General features: G+C 41.8%; 1 protein-coding gene across 4 annotated transcripts in view; it reads left to right on the forward strand.

The window, feature by feature from the left end:
* The first annotated feature begins 12,346 nt into the window (after positions 1–12,346).
* LOC5575615 overlaps positions 12,347–26,325 on the forward strand; it is a 984,994-nt gene continuing 971,015 nt past the window's right edge. For 2 of the 4 annotated variants that reach the window (XM_021853786.1, XM_021853785.1), the window contains exons 1-2: positions 12,347–12,732; positions 20,593–21,296. The gene's annotated coding sequence lies outside the window, so the exon portion shown is untranslated. The other 2 variants (XM_021853788.1, XM_021853787.1) reach the window with 2 other exon arrangements.

Genomic DNA, 26,325 nt, shown 5'->3' on the forward strand with positions numbered 1-26,325 from the left:
ATTTCATCATTTCTATGTAAGTTTTAATATTTATAATGGTTTGCGGTGTAATCGCGTTATATACATTATAAGTAACAAAGCTTAATATTTCGCTATAGGCCCTATTCAAAAGTTAGTCTCGAAAACTTGTTTTTGAAAACAAAACATCAAATTTGTATCATAAAACTCATAAATACGACATGAGATGGAAAAAATATTTTTGGCCGCCAGTCTGTATGGGAACCGCCCATAGTGCATATGGCTCCACTTTGCTAAATGCCTCATGAGCCTTTGCACGGACCCTCAACATAGGCTTTACAATACAGATCGTCGATTGTCCTACATCTCCCCGAAAACCATTTCCTCGAATGACGTTTTCCCGAATGAACTATTTCCCCGAAAATTATTTTCCCGAATGTACCATTTCCCCGAAAAAATCGTAGTGTAATTGTCATACTGAAAGCTATTCATGATCCTGCATACAAAAAGTTTTTAACGTGCTTGCTGATGTAAGACTAGATGAAAATTGATTAATTTGTCATAAAATCCATGTGTTTAAAGTAACAGATGTTCAAAATAATGTGCCACGTGCATTTGAGTCAACACAACTAAGATCTTTTTATTGTGATAGCTTGACGATAAAAGCGAGTACATGAAAGACAGTTTTATTGGAAACGGCTTAGCTTTGCCTTCTTAGAATAATAGGCTGTTCTTTATACTTATACTGTTCCAATGTTTAGGCACTTAGCTGATAATATTTCAATTTGAATTTTCTCTTCTTTTAATAATAGGCTGTTCTTTCACATTGTTTCACATGCTTACGCAAAGATGCCTGATTGCGCCAAACGTCCTCATGCCATATGTCCACTAGGTTGAACGTAATTTCATCATACTCAGTGGCAGTAGCTACAGTGAGTCCATTGATTCTAAGAATCTATTATATCTTGCACTACATAATTAAACCTCGAATCATCCTTCTAGACATTTTTAAAAGTTAACATGCGTCTTTATTGATTTACTGACAATCAATATCTGTTTTCCAGATAAAAATTCTATTAAAATCTATTTATATCTTGGATAGATGCCGAACGTATTTTTTTCCGAAGTGTTCCTAAATAGGTCATTTTGTCGAAAACGTCAAATACATGTTAGTAATGAAAATTGAAAATGCTAATAATCACTAATTCAATAGAAAAAAATGCCTATTTAAAAAAAAAACAATTAGGATTAGATCGAAAGCATTGAAAATGTTGGATTAAAATATAAAAAATCTGTAGTATTCGTTCCTACAATGACATTTGAAGCAATAACATATAATAACCACAAAAAATTGATTAAAGTTTCAGTAGTTCTGTTAATTTTTATTGATATATTTATGTATAAAGAACAGCATTTTAATAAAAGAAGGGCAAATTACTGATACAATCAGTACCGCCGTGAATCGCAAGTCATTTCAATTTGCATTTTCATCAAAATTGAGTTAATTTCAGATTTCAACATATTTTAAAATGCACTTTCAGCTGCATTAATGAGATAATATGATTTGCTCTGTAAAATTAGGAAAAAAAAAACACCAATCTGGATTGTCCCATGATGAAAGGTAATCGCCAATCAGTCCCATTACATATTTTCGCACCGTGTAACACAAAAAAGAAACGTGTTTTGATCATCTCTATATTTTTCTCGGAAAGATATTGTAATGAAAGGAAATTATGAAAGTTTCATTGAGATTTGATCATTTTCCAATCCTCTGGAATTTTTTGAATCTTTGAAATGAAAACTTCACAACCCATTTTCTCAATGCCTACTTTTTACAGACTTGCGATTCACGGCAGAGTAGCAAATGCAAGCAGAACAATATCAATACATCAATGCTTCAAAGAACTGCCTACGATGAGAAGGCAAAATTATCAACTATTTTAAAGCTAACAATTATTGGACCATTAATATAATGGAGAATCACCTATGTTATGAAGAAGGGATATTTATAAAATTAAAAACAATCCATTTTTACGTTATAAAATGTAGTTAAAAAATGAAACATCTGCTTGTGTTATTAAGAAACATAAACTACATCTCATTTGTATCTCGTCATAGAATCCTGCAACCTGTTTTCAATCAGTCAAACTCTATTTTATAACTCTGCCGTGGCCAGTTCAGCCAGATGTCATTCAGATGAATTATGTTCGGACAAACGACATTAAGCATCAGATATGTTCATCTCTTGAATATTCTTTCAAAACCTACCTTTTACATTTTTTGCATTTTTATTACGATTTATAATTTTTTTAAAGTTTGAGCATCGAACTTCATTTTTAACATAGACATGCCAGTGAAAACTGTCATCGATTTTCAATCCAAATATCAGATTTTTTCGGTTCAAATCATTTATAAGAGAATCATTCGTTCGAAACGATTATCGAACTTGCTGAGTATAGTCTATTACACCGCTAATTTAAAAAAAATGAAAAATGTCTTTGGAAGAAACTTTCGGGGAAATGGTACATTCGGGGAAACAGCTCATTCGGGGAAATGGTTTTCGGGAGAGAATCTGTACGAAAACGACACTTTCCGCACGCGAAGAAGACACTAGGCAAGTTTTACTTTTTAAAACACTTCACTTTATTTCACTTTTACTTTACACTTTTACACTTCACTAGTACTTCACTTTTCGAATTTGAAAATATAACTGATTTTCAGCCGCGCACATCACGCGTATTTATATCCCGCACCACATGTTCTAGAAACGCGTAGAACATTTCCGCTGTTTCCAGGCGCAAATGATGACGACGATGACGGCGATGATGATTGATGATGCATGTGTATGCTGGACTGGCGACGGTCACTCACTGCGATGCGCTTGGTCACTCACTGGAAGGCGCTCAGTGAGTGTAGAGCTTGACAGACGTGCGATGCTGCTGCTGTTGTTGTTATTGCTGCCAACCGTGTGTGAGGGGGACTTTATACCCTTTGCGCAGTCTATCCGTGTGTTATGTGGGGTGATGGTGATTTGTAGGGAAATGCCGTTCAAATTGCTTCTGCTTTCTAAACATACCGCCGGCCTTGAAGGCTCGCCTTCAACAATGTGAGTCTGGATCGAGCAGGAGGCATATCTTCGAAACTGATCGTGTATATTCTTCATTTTCGTCATGGAAGAGTACTTCTCGAAGAATATCGGTTCTGTTATGACAACACCACATACCTTACGCGCCTCTGGAATATCCTCATTTCGAAGCTCGGGCTGTTCAGGCCAAAGTGATCGGTTCACAAGCCATGCTGGGCCATTCCACCAGAGCGTTGATTCCATAAGTTCTTCTGCTGCAAGTCCGCGTGATACTATGTCGGCTGGGTTGTCTTTTCCACTGATGTATCTCCAGTGACATCCAATAGTGGAGTTCTGAATTCCCTTGACTCTATTCGCCTCAAACTGTTTCCAGCGGTTTGAAGGTGCGGTAATCCATTGAAGCGTTAGCATGGAGTCCGTCCACAAAAAACAGCTGTCGACGCTCAATTCCACAGAATCTGGAACCTTTGTCAAGAGTTCAGACAATAAAACTGCTGCGCATAATTCCAACCGTGGCAGTGTAACCTTCTTCAATGGTGCTACGCGTGATTTGGCACACAGCAGACGAACGTATGCATTTCCAGAAACGTCGACGGTTTTGACATAAATGCAGGCTCCATATGCGACCATGGAAGCGTCTGAGAACCCATGTATTTCTACGGCGATTGGCTGTAGACATCCAAACGTCCATCGGTCGATTCGAAGATTTTGAAGATGCCGCAGACTATCATAGAATTGCTGCCACTTCTGCACGATATGGTCTGGGAGTGGGTCATCCCAGGAGACATTTAAGAGCCAAAGTTGCTGCATCAAAGTTTTAGCTGATACGATGATCGGTGCTATCAATCCCACGGGATCATACAGAGATGCAATCGCAGAAAAAATGGTACGTTGAGAGTAAACCTGGAACTGTTTTAGATGGATACGGTATGTCAACTGATCATTCCTGGTGTCCCAGCTCAATCCCAGAGACTTGACGATTTCGTCGTCGTCAATCTCACACATTGTGCCTTTCTCCACCAAGCCTTCCGGTAAATCCTTCAGCAATTCTGGATCATTACTACTCCACTTCCTCAGCTCGAAACTGCCCTTATGCAGCACTGCGAGCAACTCATCTCTCGTTTTCAGTAAAGCCTGTTTGCTGTTTGATCCATGTAACAAGTCGTCCACGTAGAATCGTTTGCAATGAGAACGACAGGCATTCGGATAGGTGTCCTTCTCGTCTGCGGCTAGCTGATGCAGCGTACGAACAGCAAGAAATGGAGCAGCGCGTGTACCGTATGTCACTGTGTTCAGCTGATACACCTTCAGTGGTTGTGATGGTGTTTCTCTCCACAGTATTCGCTGTAAATTCGATGATTGCTGGTCTACTCGAATCTGCCGATACATCTTGGCAATGTCATCTGTGACAACATATCTCCAACATCTGAATCCCAACAAAAGCGAGAACTGATCTGCTTGGATGTTCGGCCCAGTCATCATAATATCGTTGAGTGAAAAACCTGATGATGTTTTGCTGGATGCGTCGAAAACAGTCCTTAGCTTAGTTGTAGTACTCGTTGGCTTAAGGACTGCATGATGAGGGAGGTAATTTACTAACAAACCCACCTCTTCCAAGCCGTCAGGAACAACACTCATGTGCCCGGAAGATTCGTACTCTCTCATGAAATCTGTATACATTTCTCGAAGTTGGTCGTTTCCATGTAGCCTGCGCTCTAAAGCATGGAATCTTCGTAAGGCTTGTTCCTTAGAATCACCAAGCATTGAAGGAGGCTGAAACAATGGGATCTTCACCTCGTACCTTCCGTCTGATAAGCGTCTGACGTGTTCGAGATAGTGTTTTTCCGCTGGATCCAATTTGGCCTCACCATTTACTCCAACTTGCAGCTCCTCTACTTTCCAGAACTTTTCCAATTGTTGCAGCAGATCAGCATCAGTCATCGAAGTAACCACATTCGATTGCACGTGATCCCGCGAATATTGCTTGCAGCTTCCGGAAACTACCCAGCCTAGCTCAGAGCTCCACAGAATGAAGTCACCAACTTCAATCTTTTCCGGAAGCAAAAGCTTGAAGAAAAGCTTGGCTCCCAGTAGAACATCGATTCTTCCTGGTCTGCTGAATGTCGGATCTGCCAACTCTTCTCTTCTAGTGGAAAAATCATCGCATTGAATGTTTTCAGATGGTACCGCATTCGTGATCTTGTTCATCACCAGCAGTGGAACGTTAAACTGCTTTCCGTTCACACGAGACTCGATGGTAGCCGTCACCTGCCTTCCAACTTGCGCTTCTACTCCACTTACTCCGTGGACGGTGGGTGGTAAATGACTGGACAATGCGTACCATTGGTACTTCGCGTACCTGCAGGTATAAAATAGACCCCATTTGTGGTCCTTAGCCTCTTGTCCAGTAACTCCTATCCCTACCTCCCCGTGGTGCCGCCTGGGATACGAGTAACCGTAGGGAAGATCGGGTAACCAACCCTGGTGGAACCTTGGTCGTATGCTGACAGGGAAGGGGGGCTCCTCTCTTCTGAGGGTGTAGCTTATCAGAGCGTCTGTTCTCCATGTTAGGGGCGGCTCAAAACAGCGTCTGTTCTCCATGTTAGGAGCGGCTGATCATCGTCCTAGTGCCAGCGTGGGACTCTAAACAGTGCTGTGCACGATGATCCTCCGGCGAGACAGGGGGTTGGTGCAGGCCTTACAAGCCAGCCGTAAAAATCATCAGTACAGGAAGCATACAATGTAAATTCGGACCAGAACAATCGGCATAGACCCAGGCATCGAAAACGGACTAACGATTGGAAACTCGGATCATGGAACTGTAAGTCTCTCAATTTCTTGGGAAGTACCCGCATTCTTTCCGAATTATTGAGGGTCCGCAAGTTCGACATCGTAGCGCTGCAGGAGGTTTGCTGGAAAGGGTCGACGGTACATACGTATAGGGATGGTTATACCATCTACCAGAGCTGCGGCAATAGACATGAGCTGGGCACAGCTTTTATCGTGATGGGCGAAATGCAGAGGCGCGTGATTGGGTGGTGGCCAATCGACAACAGAATGTGCAAGTTGAGGATCAAAGGCCGTTTCTTCAATATCAGCATAATCAACGTGCACAGCCCTCACCTAGCAAGTGACGATGACGATAAGGACGCTTTCTACGCGCAGCTGGAACGTGAATACGACGGCTGCCCAAGCCATGATGTCAAAATCGTTATCGGAGATCTCAATGCTCAGGTTGGCCAGGAGGAGGAATTTAGACCGATTATAGGGAAGTTCAGCGCTCACCAGCTTACGAACGAAAACGGCCTTAGACTGATTGATTTCGCCGCCTCCAAAAACATGGCCATACGTAGTACCTACTTCCAGCACAGCCTCCCGTATCGGTACACCTGGAGATCACCCCAACTGACTGAATCGCAAATCGACCACGTTTTGATTGATGGAAGGCACTTCTCGGACATTATCGACGTCAGAACCTATCGCGGCGCAAACATCGATTCGGACCACTACCTTGTGACGGTTAAAGTGCGCCAACGACTTTCCGTTGTGAACAACATTCGGTACCGACGCCCGCCCCGGTACAATCTGGAGCGACTCAAGCAACCCGAAGTCGCAACTGAATACGCGCAAAGCCTTGAGGCAGCGTTGCCGGAAGAGGGAGAGCTCACCGAAGCCCCTCTTGAGGACTGCTGGAGTAGTCTCAAAGCAGCCATAAACAACGCAGCGGAAGGTGCCATTGGGTTCGTGGAAGCAAATCGACGGAACGGTTGGTTCGACGAGGAGTGTCAGACGGTTTTGGACGAGAAGAATGCAGCGCGGGCGATGATGCTGCAGCAAGGCACCCGTCAAAACGTGGAACGATACAAACAGAAGCGAAGACAGCAAACCCATCTATTCCGGGATAAAAAGCGCCGCCTGGAAGAGTTGGAGTGCGAAGAGATGGAGCAGTTGTATCGTTCTCAAGAAACACGTAAGTTCTACAAGAAACTAAATGCATCCCGCAAAGGCTTTGTGCCGCGAGCCGAAATGTGCCGGGATAAGGATGGTGGTATCTTGACGGACGAACGTGAGGTGATTGAAAGGTGGAAGCAGCACTACGATGAACACCTAAACGGCGCAGAGGAGGAAGATCAAGACAGCAGGAGGAATGGCTTCATCAGTACGGCGGATGAGGGAGACGTGCCAACTCCCACAATAGGTGAAGTTAAGGATGCTATCAAACAGCTCAAGAACAACAAAGCAGCTGGAAAGGATGGTATTGGAGCGGAACTTATTAAAATGGGCCCGGACAGGTTGGCCACTTGTCTGCACCGATTGATAGCCAGGATCTGGGATACAGAACAGCTACCGGAGGAGTGGAAGGAGGGAATAATATACCCAATATACAAAAAGGGTGACAAGTTAGAATGTGAGAACTATCGAGCGATCACCATTCTTAATGCAGCCTATAAAGTGCTTTCCCAGATCATCTTCCGCCGTCTATCGCCACTGGCAAGCAGATTTGTTGGAAGTTATCAAGCCGGATTTGTGGACGGGCGATCGACGACAGACCAAATCTTCATGTTGCGGCAGATCCTTCAAAAGTGTCGCGAATATCAAGTCCCTACGCATCACCTATTCATCGATTTCAAAGCGGCCTATGATACCATCGACCGCGAAGAGCTATGGAAGATTATGGACGAGAACGGTTTTCCCGGGAAACTGACTAGACTGATCAAAGCTACGATGGATAGTGTACAGTGCTGTGTGAAGATATCGGGTGCTTTATCGGACCCGTTTGAAACACGCAAAGGACTTCGACAAGGCGATGGTCTTTCCTGCCTCCTGTTCAATATTGCGCTAGAAGGTGTTATGAAACGGGCGGGCTTCAACATGCGGGGCACGATCTTCAATAAATCCAGCCAGTTCATTTGTTTCGCTGACGACGTGGACATTGTCGGAAGAACGTTCCAGGTGGTTGCTGAACAGTATACCAGGCTGAAACGTGAAGCAGATCGGGTTGGATTGAAGGTAAATACGTCGAAGACGAAATATCTGCTGGCTGGGGGAACCGAGCGCGATAGAGCTCGCATAGGCAGACGCGTGACGATCGACGGGGATGAGTTCGAGGTGGTGGACGAATTCGTCTATCTCGGATCATTGATAACGTCGGATAACAACTGCAGCAGAGAAATTCGAAGACGTATCATCGCCGGAAGTCGTGCTTACTATGGACTCCACAAGACCTTGCGGTCTGGTAAACTTCACTTCCGTACTAAGTGTACCATGTACAAGACGCTAATAAGACCGGTAGTACTCTACGGGCATGAGACGTGGACAATGCTTGAAGAGGACCTGCAAGCGCTAGGAGTTTTTGAACGACGTGTGCTTAGGACGATCTTCGGCGGAGTATGTGAGAACGGCGTATGGAGGAGAAGAATGAACCACGAGCTTGCGCAACTCTACGGTGAACCCAGTATCACGAAAGTCGCCAAAGCTGGAAGGGTACGATGGGCGGGACACGTTGTGAGAATGCCGGACAACAATCCTGCAAAAATGGTGTTCAACTCAAATCCGGCCGGTACAAGACGAAGGGGAGCGCAACGAGCTAGGTGGTTTGACCAAGTGGAGCAGGATCTTGGAAGTGTGGGGCGATCGAGGAATTGGAGGTTAGCAGCCATGGACCGAGTTAGTTGGCGTAACATTGTGGCGCAGGTCATGTCTTGAAGGACGTAGCGCCAGCAAAAGTAAGTAAGTACTCCGTGGACGGTGGTCGATGTATTGTATTCCTTCAACCGAAGTTTCCGAGCAAAGGCTTGCGTTATGAAATTCGGTTGTGATCCGGAATCCAACAGCACGCGACACGGTAGTTTGCTCCCAGCTCGATCGTAGATGCAGACCATAGCAGTAGCCAAAATATCACTCGATGATTGCATGCTGTGATTTGCCTGACTCGCCATACTCGCATTAACGATGCGCTGATCCTGAGGGACAGATTCTGACGACGATGACACGTGGCTAGATGGCCGATGTTCCTGCTGCTGATGTTGCTGTCCATGTAGTAAGGTGTTGTGCCTTTCACTGCAGGACTTACAACCTCTGGATTCGCATTTACTTACTACATGCTTGGACGAGAAACAGTTGTAGCACAGCTTCCACTTTCTCACCTCGTCGAATCTAGCTTCTGGACTCATGGCTATGAACTTCTTGCAATTCCACAGTGGATGGTTTTGACCACTCTCACAGATTTTACAGCCAGTAGAACTCGTAGAAGCATGAGATAGCTGTGGCTTAAAACGACTGGATTTGCGAAGCTCTTCTTTGTCCGTTGCCAACGCCTCTAGTGTGTGACATCTACCGTTGATGAATTTGACGATGTCTTCGTATTTTGGTGACTCCTCTTGTTGGGTTTGGGTTTCCCAATCACGACGTGATGTTCCATCGAGTTTGCTGGAGATCAGATACACCAGAATCGTGCTCCACTGATCGGTTGGCTCACCGAGTTGCTTCAGTGCATTGATGTTTCGCTGGCACTCAGTCAACAAGCGACGCAACTCCTTCGGCGAATCTTGTGACACTTGCTTCGTGGTGAACAATGCCTTCAGATGTTTCTGCTTGATTATCCGACGATTCTCGAACCTCTCAATCAGCAAATCCCAGGCCACTCGGTAATTGGCATCGGTGATATCCATCGCATCCAACATGCACGCTGCTTCCTCTTTGAGGCTCGACTTTAAGTATAACAACTTCTGAACGTCAGACAGTTGCGTGTTTCTGTCGATAAGCGCCTCAAAAGCATCACGAAACGCTGGCCAACCGAGATAATCACCGCTGAACGTTGGCAATTCCAATGTAGGCAGCCGTACAGCTACTGGTTGTTGCACCATGGGGAATTGCTGGTGGTGAATAGGTATCAAGGCCTGGCCTCTGTGCACGTTTGCAGCCGCTATTGCTGGACCCTGCATCCTCTCGATGATGGAACGCATTGCAGCTCTTGCATTCATGCACCTTTCTTCAAAGGTGGCACGCTTTTCTTCTTCCTCTTTGACGTTTACTCCTTCCTCCGCGTCGATGGCAGTTTGTATGGTGTCGTACTCATCCCAGCACTGATTGACGACATCCAGTCGTGCCTGAACCAACTCTGCTGTGATTCCGGGCTTGGATTCGATGTCTCGGATGAATACTTCGATCCGTGTCAGGCGTCCGAGAATAACTCCACGCTGTCGTTTAAGCTCCGCCATGCCGAAAGCTGTTGCGATACGTCGTTCCAAACTAAATGCAAATGTACCGCCGGCCGGTGACGCCGTTGAAATCCTCAGCTGCTTGTGTCTGACTGGATTAACAACCGACGACTGACGCGCGCCGAAGCACTAAATCGGGCACTGTAGCTGTCTTGCTACCAAGTAAACCGACTAACGACGAACTAGTCGACTGGTCGAGACCCACATTTCCGCTGACTGCAACGGACACTGTCACGACGGTCCCGCGACTATCACACTTTCGCGCACACTAAAACGACTCGCGACGCGACTACTTACACTACGACCGAACGCGAAACTTGCCTTGCCTTCTGACTTGCTAGATCCGCGCGATCCGGCTCGAAGGACCAAATGTACGAAAACGACACTTTCCGCACGCGAAGAAGACACTAGGCAAGTTTTACTTTTTAAAACACTTCACTTTATTTCACTTTTACTTTACACTTTTACACTTCACTAGTACTTCACTTTTCGAATTTGAAAATATAACTGATTTTCAGCCGCGCACATCACGCGTATTTATATCCCGCACCACATGTTCTAGAAACGCGTAGAACATTTCCGCTGTTTCCAGGCGCAAATGATGACGACGATGACGGCGATGATGATTGATGATGCATGTGTATGCTGGACTGGCGACGGTCACTCACTGCGATGCGCTTGGTCACTCACTGGAAGGCGCTCAGTGAGTGTAGAGCTTGACAGACGTGCGATGCTGCTGCTGTTGTTGTTATTGCTGCCAACCGTGTGTGAGGGGGACTTTATACCCTTTGCGCAGTCTATCCGTGTGTTATGTGGGGTGATGGTGATTTGTAGGGAAATGCCGTTCAAATTGCTTCTGCTTTCTAAACAGAATCCTTCTGGGAAAAATCATTCGGGGAAATGGTTTTCGGGGAAATTCGGACAATCCAGATCGTCCACTTTCGGTATGAAATTCACGTCAAAGCTACCATCCATAACAGTGTGCTAGGTCAAAATCGGTCTTCTACAGTTAGTGGGACTCTTATGCGTAGAAATTCCCCCAAAACTCGGTATTTCAAGGCATAACCGTCCCACTAAAATATTAATTGCAAAATTCATATTTCGTCGCTAAAACCAACTCATAACTCGAAAGAACACCCATTTACTCATATAATTGTGAAGAAAGTTTTCAAATTTATACTAACCTCTAACAATGCGGAGCATAAATGTGCTAAAATCTTCAATCGCGTTTTTCTCGGATTCATAATTTGAAACATGGTACAGTTATGCGTATAACGGCAGACTGTTTTCCTCCAAAATCTCTTATTGGTTTCTTCATGAATTCTTTCAAGATTATAGCAGGACTATCTTTTATTAATTAGGACTTTAAGGTTACGACAGAGTAGAGTAGAATAGAGTAGAGTAGAGTGGAGTAGAGTAGAGTAGAGTAGAGTAGAGTAGAGTAGAGTTTACCAGTAAATGTTGATTCGAACTTTGTACTAGGAGGGGACCGATCAATGTTGCCTTGCTGATCAATGTTACCTCATTTTATTATTATTATTTTTATTATAGCTTTATTAAGGAGATTTTCAGCCCTAGGCTGGTTCATCTCTGTTACCTCATTTTACGGTATACGCCTTATTGGAAAATTTCGAAAATTCTACATTCTCCACACTATTTTATTCGCTTATTTTATTCGTTCATTTGTTTTTAACTTATCATTATCTTTTTGATAAAACGAACATCCCTCGACAGAACCTTCTCTGAGACATTTTCCAACCCGCACCGCAACATAACATGACGATGTATACAGAGAGAATCATCGACGCAGAGAGCGCCGAACGTGTCACGCTCCCCGTCCATGATAAATGCAATGGATGACGTTGGATGTGCATCTTGCATCCAATGCATCAACAGCAGCAGTCACTGTTTCGCGAAACAACCGACCCTCCGATCAACGAGCGGGTGTGTGAGAAAATCTTTAAAAAATGATGGAGTTTCTCACATCAATGAGTGAGAGCATGGAGAAAATTTCAAAGCGAAAGAGAGAATCCCCAACAAAAGAGAGAGTGCTCCACTGACTCACTGCCGAGGGTCGGCCGGTCGGTTGGTTGCTTGGTTCGGTGTCCAAGAGCTGGATCAGATTGCTAGTTGGGGAGCTCGAATTAAAGCTCCCCAATAACTGTATCGTTAGTATTGTGGAGTACGCGGCATCGTTCGGTCGGTTCTTTCGGCATCTTTCTGAGTTGTTGCCCTTCCCCCGGAGAATGTTCCAAGTGATTCGCGCGCGCCGCGGTTCGTTTTTTGCCCTCTGGGCCCTGCAGCAGCAGCCTCCTCAGCTGTGCGAATTGTGACTCTGTGTGAGGATTTTTTTAAAGTTGGAGCGCGGGTGGAGAAAGGTGAAGTGCGTTAACGCTGCAGCAGCAGCAATCGCCTACTTTGTGGTTGTGGTGTGAGTGTTTTATTCTTCTGGCGAAGAAATCCATCTCGGTGAGTGAAGTCGCAGCAAGCCGAACCGGTTGTCATATGTTTGGTGTGTTGTTCCCGGTTGGTTTACGGCGACCGGTTCGTGATAGTATGTGTCGTCATATCGACCACGACCACGGCTTATGAATGGGTTCCTTTGGGGAGGGAGATTGTGAGACGCATGGCGGTGTAAGTTGAATTGCCAACGGCGACTACAGTTCCAAATAGTTTCTGCAAATAGTGAGGAAGGCCTGCTATGAGCATTGATTTGTGCGGTCATTCGGCTCAGGAGAAAGAGTGGGATATCGATTCGCTCGACGATTGAAGATCTGTTAGATCCATTAAAAGTGTATGTGCCCTCTTTGGATAGTGTCATTGCACAAGAAGGAATAGTGAGGGGTACAAAGTCGTGTCACGGTGCGGCGGTGGGACGAAGGACAGACAGACAAGCGAAAACAGAAGAAGAATTTGCTGTTGGAGTTGCTGCGGACTGCGGAGAAGCAATAAGTTACGGAGCATAAAAGTTGTGAGTAGCGGTGAGAGTCACGACGACGACGTGAACGAACATCTATTCCTGTGCAAGTTGGTTTCCAGAAGGGGACACCTGGAGGTTTGCTTGCGTCGTAGCATGGTGAAGCATGGGGGGAAAGCAGTTTTGTAAAATGGATAAGCTGAGCTGCGCAAATATCGAAACCACGGAAGGCGGAAACTAATCAAAAGTCTACAACTCTCCAACGCCATAGATGGAAGTCTAAAAATAAGCACAAGGGACTGACAGCGCGCTGCTGGTTCGCTACGGCCGAGGCATAGGGCGAGAAAGCAGTCTCAAAACAAGAATGTCAAAATGCGTTGATCCATTTATCGGACCCGAACTATGCAAATGAGTTCGAATCAGTGCACGCTGGTGCGGATGATTGGAAAACGTGATCGAAATTGACCCTGAAAACACAATTTTTGTGTTATAGTTTAGCTTGGTGATTAATTCTTTTTGAGCAAAGTTTAGTACAATTGCACAAATTTTTTAGTGTTATTTTTAACTTGTAAAAATTAATATCTTTTAAGATTTAAGAATATGTCTAATTCCATTACTCCGAATGTCATGACCCCAGTGCCGTGACTTGGATTTGCATGATCCCGAATATCATTAGCCCGGATTAATTTAATGTGGTCTAATTGTGCATGCGGGGTTATGATATTCAGGGTCATGGCATTCAGATTAATGGCATCCCAAGTGACATTTTTAGTTTTTTCACTTACTACTGTCAATTCTCCATTAAAAATATTTCGAGCTATGGCGATTTTCTGATAGATTTTTTTGTATAAGGCATTTTATCGAAATATTTGGTGGAGTTTCTGCTTTATGAAACATTTCTCAAGCATCTTCAGTATCTCCTGAAAACTTTTGGAAATAGCCGAGTTACTTGGCTGCAGAAAAAAACAACACAAATTCACAGATTTTTTTTTGTTTATCTGTAGCAAGTAGTTTGGTCTGTTTTTGTCATTTTTTTTTAATAAAATTGATTAATATTAACAAAGTCTCTAAAATGTCTATTTCTAAAGGAAGGTCTCCAGATATCTATTGTAGCCAAAATGGTGTATAAAGACTTGTTTTTCCTTATTCTGTTTGCATCGAATCCTTTAATTCAAAGAAAAAAAACAGGCTGTTCAATAATTTTGTCCCAGATTTTCCGTGGAAAAGCTTCAGGAATTATCATATTTATTTTATTTAGAATATTTTCAGAGTCTCCTACAGGGATCTCTCCAAAAATTCTTCTAGTGTTTTCTCTACCAGAGAACTCCAAAGCTACTACATCCTCAGGTATTTTTTGATTTTTTTTCCAAAACTATCCTAAAATTTCTTCCAGATATTTTATTAGCAATCCTTCAACCGAATGTCTCCAATTTATTTGGATGGCACAAAGGTTTATTTCAGAGTTATAGCAAAAAAAATAATAAAATAGGTATCCTAAACAAAATTCTACGAGAAGTTCTAAAGGAAATTTGTGGAGAAATTCCTTGAGAAATAGTCATTTAATGAACTCCAATAGAAATTTCAGGAGTAATATCTGAACATTTCGGCAAATATCTGAAGAAATTTTTGATGATTTCCTAGAGAAAATCATAAAATCACATACATTTACACATACACATACATAATACGTCGTAATGTTATGCGGAATTCTAAAAAAATAATGAGTCTTTGATCTTAGAGAAATGTCTACTCTGATGCTATTAAGAATCAAACTTTTATCTCCTGGATCCTATTACGTTTCGTTTTTTTATCCTGTTGGATCTCTTTTTTCAGGCAAGAGTTCTCTTATTTCCTGTTTTTAAGGCACTAGTGTCAGGTAACATTGGTAGCTGTATAACAGCTTATTCAGCTGAAAAGAGGTTGAATAAACAGCGTTTTAGCTGAATAAGTTGTTGTTCAGCTATCAATGTTACTCTGTCGCTACCCGCTCTGTAAAGACGAAAAGCTTTCTTAATCTTGTGGTAACGTCTGGCATGATAATAAGGAAGTTAGAAGAAAATGGGTATCAGTGCCAAAAATCTAGTTTTGAGAAAATCTACTTCGAAGTTTGGAGGTAAAAAAACATTCTTTATGAAAGTTTGGTTGTTTTGCCCCAGGTGAGTTCACCACTTCAAAAAAACAAGACAGTCTTCTAAGAATTGGGTTATATTTCTGTTGAGCGTAAAAATCACCTAAACTTAATATCGTTAGAACGCTTGCGATAGAAGTAGAATTTCCTCAACTCAACTCAAAACTGATAAAAATGCCACACAACCGTTTTCGTTTGAGTCCCTTAAATATAATAACTTTCAATTTCCAGCATAGGATTCCAAAGAGTTAAAATTTTTCTTAGCTTCCGCTGTGCAAATAATATTTGCCAATGTTTGTCTTTCCCATGATTTCTAACGTGGCCGCGCCTCTGATGGTTTGTATCGTATGACTACATCTACCTTTGTAGTGTACTATAAAACATACATAAGAGCTATTGCATGGCCTTATTAAGCTCAACTCAACTCAAACAATTTGTATGGAATGGTCAAAGATTTATGATTATTCCATACAAGAATCCTTCACTGACTAAAATATTCTAAAATCAGATTATTTGTTGTGCATCAAGACTAATAGGTTTTTTGGGAGGCTTGGTTTAATGCACTTAAGCACTCCGGAAAGCTAGTGCTGTCAAAAAGGTAAATAAATCGGAATATTTGATTTTGTGCTACAATTTAATGAGCTATCAGTAACCATAAGCAGCTTGCATTTCAATAACATGCATCAGACAGTTTGGATTTGAGATAGCTTTAACATTATATATTATTATTTTTTATTATATACTTAAGCAGTAAGTTTGACACATTTTCGATCTCAAATATTTGTGAAAACAACCTAAATGTTCTGAGCGGTCTTGCCGCACGTTGTTTTTCGAGCTCTATGACAGAAGAGAAATGTCTATCGAACTCGCTGGTTTTGAACCATATAATTTTCTATTTCTAGCCTGGCTTGAATTACCTGTAGATTATTTCAAAAAATTATAGAACATTTTGATTCATCTGTTTCAGATTCAAGAGAAAAAACATCTCCAGACTAGCTAGCGGCCCTCCGGAAAATCGTGTCTGAGAGAATTTAATTTGCCTATGTTAGTGCGAAGCAATCGTTTTGAAATTATTTAAAATTCTATTTTGTTTCAACATATATATATGCATTACACAAGGTACATGGACATTGATTTATTTATTTCAATGTGAGATAATCTTTCCCATTTTTTTCTGTTCGGATAATTTACGGACACCTTGTAGGAGCCATGAGATAAGAATTCGATTCTTCATAGCATCAGAGCAGACATTTCAAAGATTGTTTCAGGAATCTTCAGAATTGCTTGAAAAAGTCTCTATGAAAGTTTTCAAGAGAGTCCTGACTTCTTTAAGATTTTATCCAGTGATAATTCCATCGATTTTCTCGGACATCCTGCAAGGTTTCCGGTCAAAACATCTTCTTAATCTCAATAAATCACATCTCCAGAAATGCCGCCAAGGTTTTTTCGGGATTTTTTTTATAAACCTTTTTCTTAGAATTTCGACAAGAGGTTTCTTTAAAAATATCTTCAGTAATTGCTCCAAAGATTTCTTCTAATGCTTCGGCAGAAATTCCTCCGGTAATACTTTGCATGTTTCTTAAGTAAGCCATGAATGTTTTTTTTTCTAGGACAAGTTTTGGAATATTTCCTAGATAATCTGAAAAACATATCAATCGAATCTCCGGTCGCAGGGTTTTCTAAATGAATTTTTCGAAAAACATTGGACAGAATCTGTATAGAAGTTCGTGTAGGAATAATCAGAGGACCTATTGGGAAAATTGACGTAGTATTGGCTGATGTGAAAACTTAAATGTACTTTAGAATACTATGAAAGAAAATGTTAATTTTTTTTTTTGAAAAACTACAGGAGTAGAACATTGGATGAAATGCTGGAGAAATTCCAAGAAAAAAAAAAGATTTTTTGGAAGAACCTCTTAGAGAATTTTGGATTCCTGGGAGGAATTGAGGATGAATTCTTGAAGAAATCTACATGAATGGGCGAAAGAATTCTTGCAGGGTTCCTTCTCTGTTTTTTTTTTGAAAAACTCCTGTAGAAAGTTTAAGAATTCAGTTAAAAGATCAATGAAAAATATCTGGTGGATATTCTAGGATTGTTTTGTAAAAGAAAATGAAAGTAATACCTGAGCATATTACTGGAGGTAGTAGCTTTGCAGTACTCAAGGATTTCCTGGAGCAAAATCTGGAGATTTTTTTCTTAGCATCCTTTAAAAAAAATCTGGAAGAATTTCTGGGAGAATTGGTAGAGAAATCTCTAGAAGAATTTCTGGAGAGACGCCTGTAAGAGACTTTGAAAAACAATCTAAACAAAATCACTATTTTAATTCCTGAAGCTTTTCCTCGGGGAATCTGAGACGAAATTCTGAAAAAGCCTGTTGGATCCGTTATAGTATCTGAAGGTTTCTCAAGAGGCTGTGCAATTTTGCTCCAGGATTCAATGCAAGCAGAATTAGGAAAGAAAGACTTTAAAGATAATCTATATAAATAAAAATGGTATGGTGTTTGTATGTCACGAAATGGCTTGAGAGCGGTTCAACGGATTTTCATTCACTGTTGCAGTCGTCCAGGGTTCCGACGTGTTGAAAAAAATAGGGAAGTCTTCGGAATAGTTGTAAAAACTGGAAAAAAAAACTATTGTGTTATTTTGTGTGGGAGATTGCATGCCATTTTTCTACAGCCTACTTGATGGCAAGACGAAGTTTGCCGGGACCACTAGTTTTGAATAAAAAAGACTTGAGAGCCTCCAATAAAAAATAGAACCTTGCATTAAAATAGTGACCAAATCTCTAAACAGACACCTACTATCAGGCCTGTCATTTCATTTATTTGATCAACTTATATTATAATACATACTAAAATATATGAATATGCTATATATAGAATAGAAAAATAGAAAAAAATGCTGCGAGGTCATTCTAATTTTCTAGATAAGAGGTTGTTCTAATTTCCTATATAACAAATTGATGAACAGCCAAATATCTGATAATTTGTAGAGTTTTTTTTTTGTTCCCATCGAGGTGACCCCAATACCAAAAGTTTCAGAAGAAACTGAAGATTCATGAAAAATGTTTGTGCAGAAACTCCATCAAATATTTCACTGGAACTTCTTCAACAATCCCACAAAAAAAAAATTTCAGAAATGAATGATGCTACAAATATCAGCGAGAATTTGATCAAAACATTTTTCAGGAGCTAACTGCTGGAGTTCTATAGGAATTGCCTTGAAAATCGTCAATAAATTCAGTAATACTTTGATATATTTATTCATCCATAGATTCTTCAAGAAATAACTATGGAAGTTCTTAAAACTTTTAAACAACTATTTTCACGAACGCTCATGACAATTTGTCTCAGAACATTTACAGTGTTGGCCATAGAAAATTTAAAAAAATCATCCATAGATTCCAAATATCTTGTAAGTAAGTTTCTTACAATTTGTATGTATATTGCATAGATGATAAATAGTTAAACTTTTTTTTATCAAGCTTTCTGATGATCTTGTATTTTGTTTTGTTAAATCGTGGGTAAGACAATAGTTTGACTGTCCTACCCAGGTATTTTTGCGCGTAGTACATGTCCTACCTATCCTACCCACTTCCCGCACCACTGATAGTTTCTGAGAACGAGTCATTTGACGCACTCAAATCCTGTCCCGGGATTTTGAGGATTTGATCAGGCTAAAAGTGGCTTTCCTTACAGTTTATTGCATTGGTTTCGAACTGTTAAATGTTACTGCCGAAAGCTAGTAAATTATTTATATAAATTTATATAAAAATGCTTATAAAAAGTATAAGAATAAGTCATGCGTTTTTCCCTCAAATTGAAATTAACACTAGAAGACTTGAAAACTGTACAAAATATATTGAAAAAGATAAGATGAAAAAACTTTATCTTCTAAAAATATCAGAAAAATCTGAACAAATATAAGTTAAAACCAAAAGATTTCCAGCGTAATTTTTACAAAAGGACCTATCTCGTATATAGATGCTCTATTAATTTACTTTTACTTTGATCCATAACCAATGGTGGAAATGTTCGCATCACGAAACTCCTCACGAGTGTAAACCAACGCAAATCAAAAATGACAGACTCGCGAACAGGCTTGGTGTTGGTATGTTCGCACTCGTCTGCTCTGGAGAACAGACAAAAAAAAACAGCAATAAGTTCGTGAACATTTATTCGCGAGTAACCAAACAAGGTGTGATTTATTTAATAATTTATTATGGTGTTGATAGATAAATCAAAACAGATAGATAAATTGACAGTAATCTACTGGTTTGTAGTCAAAACCCATTGAAAAAACCATAAATCTCGCAGGGGAATAAGATTTTTTTTCCCAAAAGCGCAATTGATTCTCAACAGCTTCGAACAAGTTCACGAATCACTGTAGATTCGTTTACTCGCGAGTACAAAAGATACGAGTAGATCGACACTCTGATGCTCGTGATCATTTTATTTTGTTTTTATTCTGGTTCAGCATACAAGTTCGTTGCTTTCTATCACTGTCAATAACTTCACCACATTAACCTCTTCTGTTGCGTTTGTTTTTGTATGGAACGCTAAGCAAGGACATTGTCTTTCGATCCATAGTAAAAAGCATCGCAGAAGTTTTAGTATTGCACTGTTATAATCAAACGAGTGATGAAAAAATCTCCCATTGTTACATAGATCCTACTGAAAAATTACGCGAGTCACTTTTGGTTGCATTAATCAGCAAATCGACAAGTTTACGAAAAGCGTGTGTTTTGTGGAAATACCATTTTGTCTTGAATTCCAAACATGACTCACATTTATTTAAAAAAAAAAAAAAACACTCTAATTTCTACCTGGGATGAACAATTTTTCTATGATTTAAGTCCTCTACATTTAAAAGTTGCGAAAATGTCAATTCTTCCCTTTGAAATTGCCACTATTTGGAATATGAGTCATGTTTTGAATTCGAGACAAATCGGTAGTTTGCCGAAGACATAATAGGAGATAAGCACTAATTTTCGACCTACGAGAATTCTGTGCCCATATTTGGATTTCCCTAAAAAGTAGGCTAAAAACCAGCGAATGGGTCTAAAATTAATGCATTTCCCTTAATACCAAAATTCGATCAAGTTTTTTCGTCAACCGCAGCAGTGTGCAGTTCCCAATAGTCGTAGAAGTCATTTCGGGTGAAGAATTCCACCATTTGTGAACATATGTTCGAGTGATCACTCCTACTAGTGTATGGGACTCTATCGCCACTCGATCGTTCTCTGCACCCACTTTATTGTTTTTGTTTTGCTTCGTTTTCCAGTTCGTGGCTGCCCAAGTGGAACACATGAGAGCGAGCGGCAGCGTTCAGTGTGTATGAAAAGTTACGAAATCGCATCGAGTCGCCTTGGCGAATGAAAAGCTAAGCAAAACACATTGGCGCAAAATAAAAAAAAAACGCAAAAGCGCAACCAACTCAAGGTTGTTTGGAGGAAAACAAATAGCCGGAGAAAAAACGAAGAAAAATTCCGCGAAAAAGTTGGTACGAAAAGCATAAACAGATAGCGTGAAGAGCTGAAGCTGATCAACCGAAAAAGAAGCGAATAAACGATTCTGCTGGCGGATAAGCAAGCAATGGAAAAAGTGCAAACGTGAGTGAGTGAGTGACGTGTGCGGTTGCGGTGAGACGCTACACAATCAAGTAGGCGCGCAGATTCAACACACCGCCAGACAGGGCAAACACGAATAAGGAAACGTGCTGCTGTGCTGCCTGCGGTTGATCTTCGGAGTGAGCGTCGTGAAGTGGAAAATCGAGATCTAGTGTGCGTGATTGCAAAAATAAAATAACGCAAATAAGAAAAAGAAGCCATCAAAAACGGGTGTATTACGTTACGAAGACGAGACGCGGGTGTTGGCGGAGTCAAAGTTGGATTAATTTTCTTCTGTTTGCGGTATTCATTCGCTCCAGCTGGTTTGAGTAGTGGCGTCGCCATTTACCTTACGTGTTTGCAGCAGCCAGGCCGGCAGGTAAGTGAGAAGCATTCAATTTGGGCACGGATGGGGAACTGGGGGTAATTTGTGACCATAAGGGGCAAAACGCACCACCCTCCCGCATGTAGACGAACGACGTGTTTTTGGACGCATATTTCACCAGAGGTTATATGAACCTGTAAAATGTATTTTATGTGTTGTTTTGATGAAACTAAAACGTTGTTCGTTGCAATTTTGTTTGATTTTACAGGTGACTTTTCAGATCAATAAATAACCAAACTTCTGAGACTATCATTGAGAGCCACCTCATTCAGCCTTAGTGTGTATTCCATGCGAAAAAAGTATTGAATTTGTCGTTAAAAAGCTGAAGGATCTAAACTTTAATCAACATGTGGGGCCTATTCTTATTACATAAATGATGATCGCAACGTGGGGACAGTAGGAGTTGCATGGACCGCAGTCCCATTGACAGAAGGTTTCATAAGAGCCATCTTGGACCGGGTAATTACGACGAAGAACTATCAGCCATACATATTGCGCGAGGACGTGAGGGACCGCTGTAGGAAGTGCAATTCAGTAGGGGAGACTATAGAGCATGTCATTGCCGGCTGTTCCAACAGCTCATAAGCACAACTAGATGGACCAATTTGTGCCCTACTACAAATACCTGCCTGACCCGGTAATGGAAAATAGTTGCAACAAAGTTGTACATGGTATCGCGAGACCGTAACAGACGTCCTTATCTGTGCCAACCGCTCCGACATTGTGGTCTACGACAAAGGGATGAGACGAGTTACACTCATCGACAGCGCTGTACCGGTGGACCACAATGTTCAATTAACGTTGTCCAACAAGATGGCAAAGTACCATGACTTGGGGAAGGAGTACTATACGTAGTACTATACGTAGTAACTATACGTCCGTATAGTTCTCATGAATTGTCCCGAAATATCTCCTAAAGTCGGCTGTCCTAAGACAAACTAGAATTGAAGGAGGACCTACACAGCATCCAAAAAGCGGTGATTCTTGGAACCTGTATTATAGTGAGACGACTCCTGAAATACCACAACGGAGAAGCTTATCCAGCTGACATCTTAGGGTTATAAAAGCCGATTGATGAGATCCACAAAGCCTAATCCCCTCTGGCAAACAGTTTGCCCGGGGTAGGTGAAGGTATAATGTCCGTTTCTGGTTCTAGTGATTTTTAGTACATACGATCAAACGTAGAATGTATAAAAAAATAAATAGTGAGAGATATCGATAGATACACATACTCTAAAGTTCGGAAATCGTCTTCGATAAACGGATTCGCCGAGAACCCAACAGCTGATATCTCGGCAATTAAGTGCCGAGATCTTGGTAACAATGTTGGATTGCCGAAATCTCGGTAAAATAAGTACCGAGATTCATTATTGAAAAGTACCGAATTCTCAGCTGTTGGATTCTCGGCCATTCGTTTTGCTGATGTTGGTAAAATAATTTAAGTGTGCAGATTGCACAGCAAAGATTCGCGTCTATCTACGCACGGGCCTGGAATGGAACCCATCATCTGCTGTTTATCAAGCAGAAGCAGTAGCCATTAGACCACCAAGACCCCTCAAAAGTTGATGAAGTTAAATGGTCCAAAATGGTACATTAATGATTTGTATCGTTTTCTCCTAGTAAGACCTAGATGTTAATGGGTGAGATAGAACGCCATTTAGTTTGGAGAATTAAGGTTCCGCGACCCAGTTCCTCCACTTAGACAAAAAGCTTAAAAATTGTTGAGTTTTACTGGTAATTTTGGGGAAATCTATAAGTTTATCTTGGGCAGAAGCTCTTGGGTAAACATATAATAACATCGTTTGGTAAAGAATACAAATTGAACTGTTTAGGATTTATTCAATAACCCCATCAATGCATATTGGGCCATATTCCCGTGAACGCCATGGCGCCCAAAGGCACTCTTTTTTTTCTTTCCTTCTCCTCCGTTTTTCATGCCGTTTATCCTTTAAGGGCAACTTCACCGGTGGTCCAAATCATAAGTTTGGTTCACATTTTTAGACAATGTTAAAAATTGGAACTGTTGCAAGTGATGTTTCAATTTTACTTCATACCAGTTTTCTGGTCTATTTTTTTTGAGCAGGTTAACTGCATGGACCATGTTTGGTCGGATTTGGATCAAGATTTGGGCTGTTCGAAATTTGGTTTGACATATGTTTGTTTGTTAGTTCGGATTTTATCCCTGAAACAGCCAAAGTCTTTAGTGCCTACTAATTTGAAGCAATTCTCCAATATTCCATCGCTGGTGATGTTTTCAAATTATTATTCCCATTGGAAGTTTGGTAGTCTAGGAAGAGTGTAAAAGCTGAGAGTGATTTAATAAGGAAGGCGGGAAAGCAAAAGATGTTGGAAGAAAGCTAACGATTTACAGGAATCCTTCAAAAAACTCTTTATCAGGAATTACTTTAGCAATTTATCCGGAAATTCGTTTTTCTCCAGGAATATCTCCGGGGATTTCCTCTAAGGTTTTTTTTTCGGAGATTTCCTCCTAGAATTCCCCCGGGCTTTTCAAGGATGCTTCCGGGGATATTCCCAAAAACTACTCCGGAGATTTTCTCCAGGAGTTCTTCAGCCGAATTCCAATTTCAATTTTTTTAGGAATTCCTCTGGTGATTTAGACCAGAAATTCTTTCGGGGATTTTCTTCAGAGATTTCCTCTAGGATTTTCTTTACGGATTTTCACCAGTGATTTCTTTATAGATTTGCACCAGGAATTTCTCCGGGGATTTTTTCCAGGAATTCCTCCGGGGATTTTGTTCAGAAACACCTCTGGCGATTTTTTAAGACTTCCTTTAAAAATTCCTGAGTACGTCTCGTATGTCGTAGTTCATCCGGAAATTTTTCGAAAATTTCCACCAGGAGCTCCACTACGCAGAGACGCCAAGAATTCCTAAGTCCGCCAGAAATTTCTCCAAGAATTCAATTATCTATTTGGCCAAGAGCTCCTTCGTAAATTTCACGATATGTTCCAATATGCATTCCTCCGGTAGTTTTTACGTAAATTTTATCAGGAATTCCTCCAAGGATTCAGCTTGATTTCGTTTTTTTTTTTTTCAAAAACCACCACCATTTTCTCGAAATACCAAGCTTTTTCAAGATGTTTAAAGATACACAAACAAACAGCAGCAGTTGTTCCACCTATCGAAAAATATCAGGTGAAAAATTCTAGCACAGATAACAGACTTTCAAGTCCGATTGTAAAACTGTGTAAGACAATTAACGGTCAATTTAAGTGACAACATAAGTAGCAACATCGTGGTGGCGCTGTTATCGCCAAGTCACCATGACGATTTCAGTGGTAGTATGAAATATTTCGTTTTTTTTTCGCATTTCAGTTTGAATATTTACACAGGTTTTCAGAAGTTTTTTTTAATCTAACATAAACATCTTCATTTATTTAGTTAACATCTACACAGATAACACTGAATCAACAATTTCACGCCATGCGGTTCGTGACCGCATCTCTCCATCCTCGGTTCTGCCCCACACTCGCCAAATCGATATGCACTTGATCCGCCCATCTAGCTCGCTGCGCTCCACGCCTTCTTGTACCAACCGGATCCGAAGCGAACACCATCTTCGTAGGATTGCTGTCCGGCATTCTTGCAATATGCCCTGCCCATCGTTTCCTTCCAGCTTTGGCCACCTTCTGGATACTGGGTTCGCCGTAGAGTTGGGCGAGCTCGTGGTTCATCCTTCGCCGTAACACATCGTTTTCCTGCACACCGCAAAAGATAGTCCTAAGCACCCGACGTTCGAAGACTCCAAGTGCTTGCAGGTCCTCCTCGAGCATCGTCCACGTTTCATGCCCGTAGAGGACTACCGGCCTTTTGAGCGTTTTGTACATGGTACATTTGGTGCGGGCGTGAATCTTTTTTGACCGCAGCTTCTTCTGGAGGCCATAGTAGGCCCGACTTCCACTGATGATGCGCCTCCGTATTTCACGGCTAACGTTATTGTCAGCCGTCATCAAGGTAGACGAACTCGTCGACCACCTCGAAAGTATCCCCGTCTATCGTAACACTGCTACCTAGGCGAGCCTTGTCGCGCTCGGCCCCACCAGCTAGCATGTACTTTGTCTTGGCCGCATTCACCACCAGTCCAACTTTTGCTGCCTCGCGTTTCAGGCGGGTGTACAGGTCTGCCACCTTTTCAAATGTTTGGCCGACGATGTCCATATCATCCGCGAAGCAAACAAATTGACTGGGTCTCGTAAAAATCGTACCCCGGCTGTTAAGCCCGGCTCTCCGCATAACACCTTCTAGCGCAATATTGAATAACAGGCACGAATGTCCATCACCTTGTCGTAGTCCCCGGTGGGATCCAAACGAACTGGAGTGTTCGCCTGAAACCTTCACACAATTTTGCACACATTCCATCGTCCCTCTTATCAGTCTCGTGAGATTTCCGGGAAAGCTGTTCTCGTCCATGATTTTCCATAGCTCTACGCGGTCGATACTGTCGTATGCCGCCTTAAAATCGATGAAAAGTACAGTAAAGATCTGGTCCGTTGTCGATCGGCCGCCAACGAAGCCGGCTTGATAACTTCCCACGAACTCGCTTACTATAGGTGATAGACGACGGAAGATGATCTGGGTTAATACTTTGTAGGCCGCATTTAGGCATTTCCTCCGTTGTCCCGTCCTTCATTGCCTGTGCTCTCAGCGTCATTCAGATGCTCGTCGAAGTGCTGCTTCCACCTATCGATCACCTCACGCTCGTCCGTCAGAATGCTCCTATCCTTATCCCTGCACATCTCGGCTCGCGGCACGAAGCCGTTGCGGGATGCGTTGAGCTTCTGATAGAACTCCCGCGTTTTTTGAGACCGGCACAGCTGTTCCATCTCCTCGCACTTCGTCTCCTCCAGGCGGCGTTTTTTCTCTCGAAAGAGGCGGGTCTGCTGTTGCCGTTTCCGTTTATAGCGTTCCACGTTCTGCCGGGACCCTTGCTGCAACATGGCCGCCCGCGCTGCATTCTTCTCCTCCAAAACCTTTTGGCACTCCTCGTCGAACCAATCGTTCCG

The sequence above is a fragment of the Aedes aegypti genome, chromosome 3 (genome assembly GCF_002204515.2).
Source record: "Aedes aegypti strain LVP_AGWG chromosome 3, AaegL5.0 Primary Assembly, whole genome shotgun sequence".
In the NCBI taxonomy this organism is placed as follows: domain Eukaryota; kingdom Metazoa; phylum Arthropoda; class Insecta; order Diptera; family Culicidae; genus Aedes; species Aedes aegypti.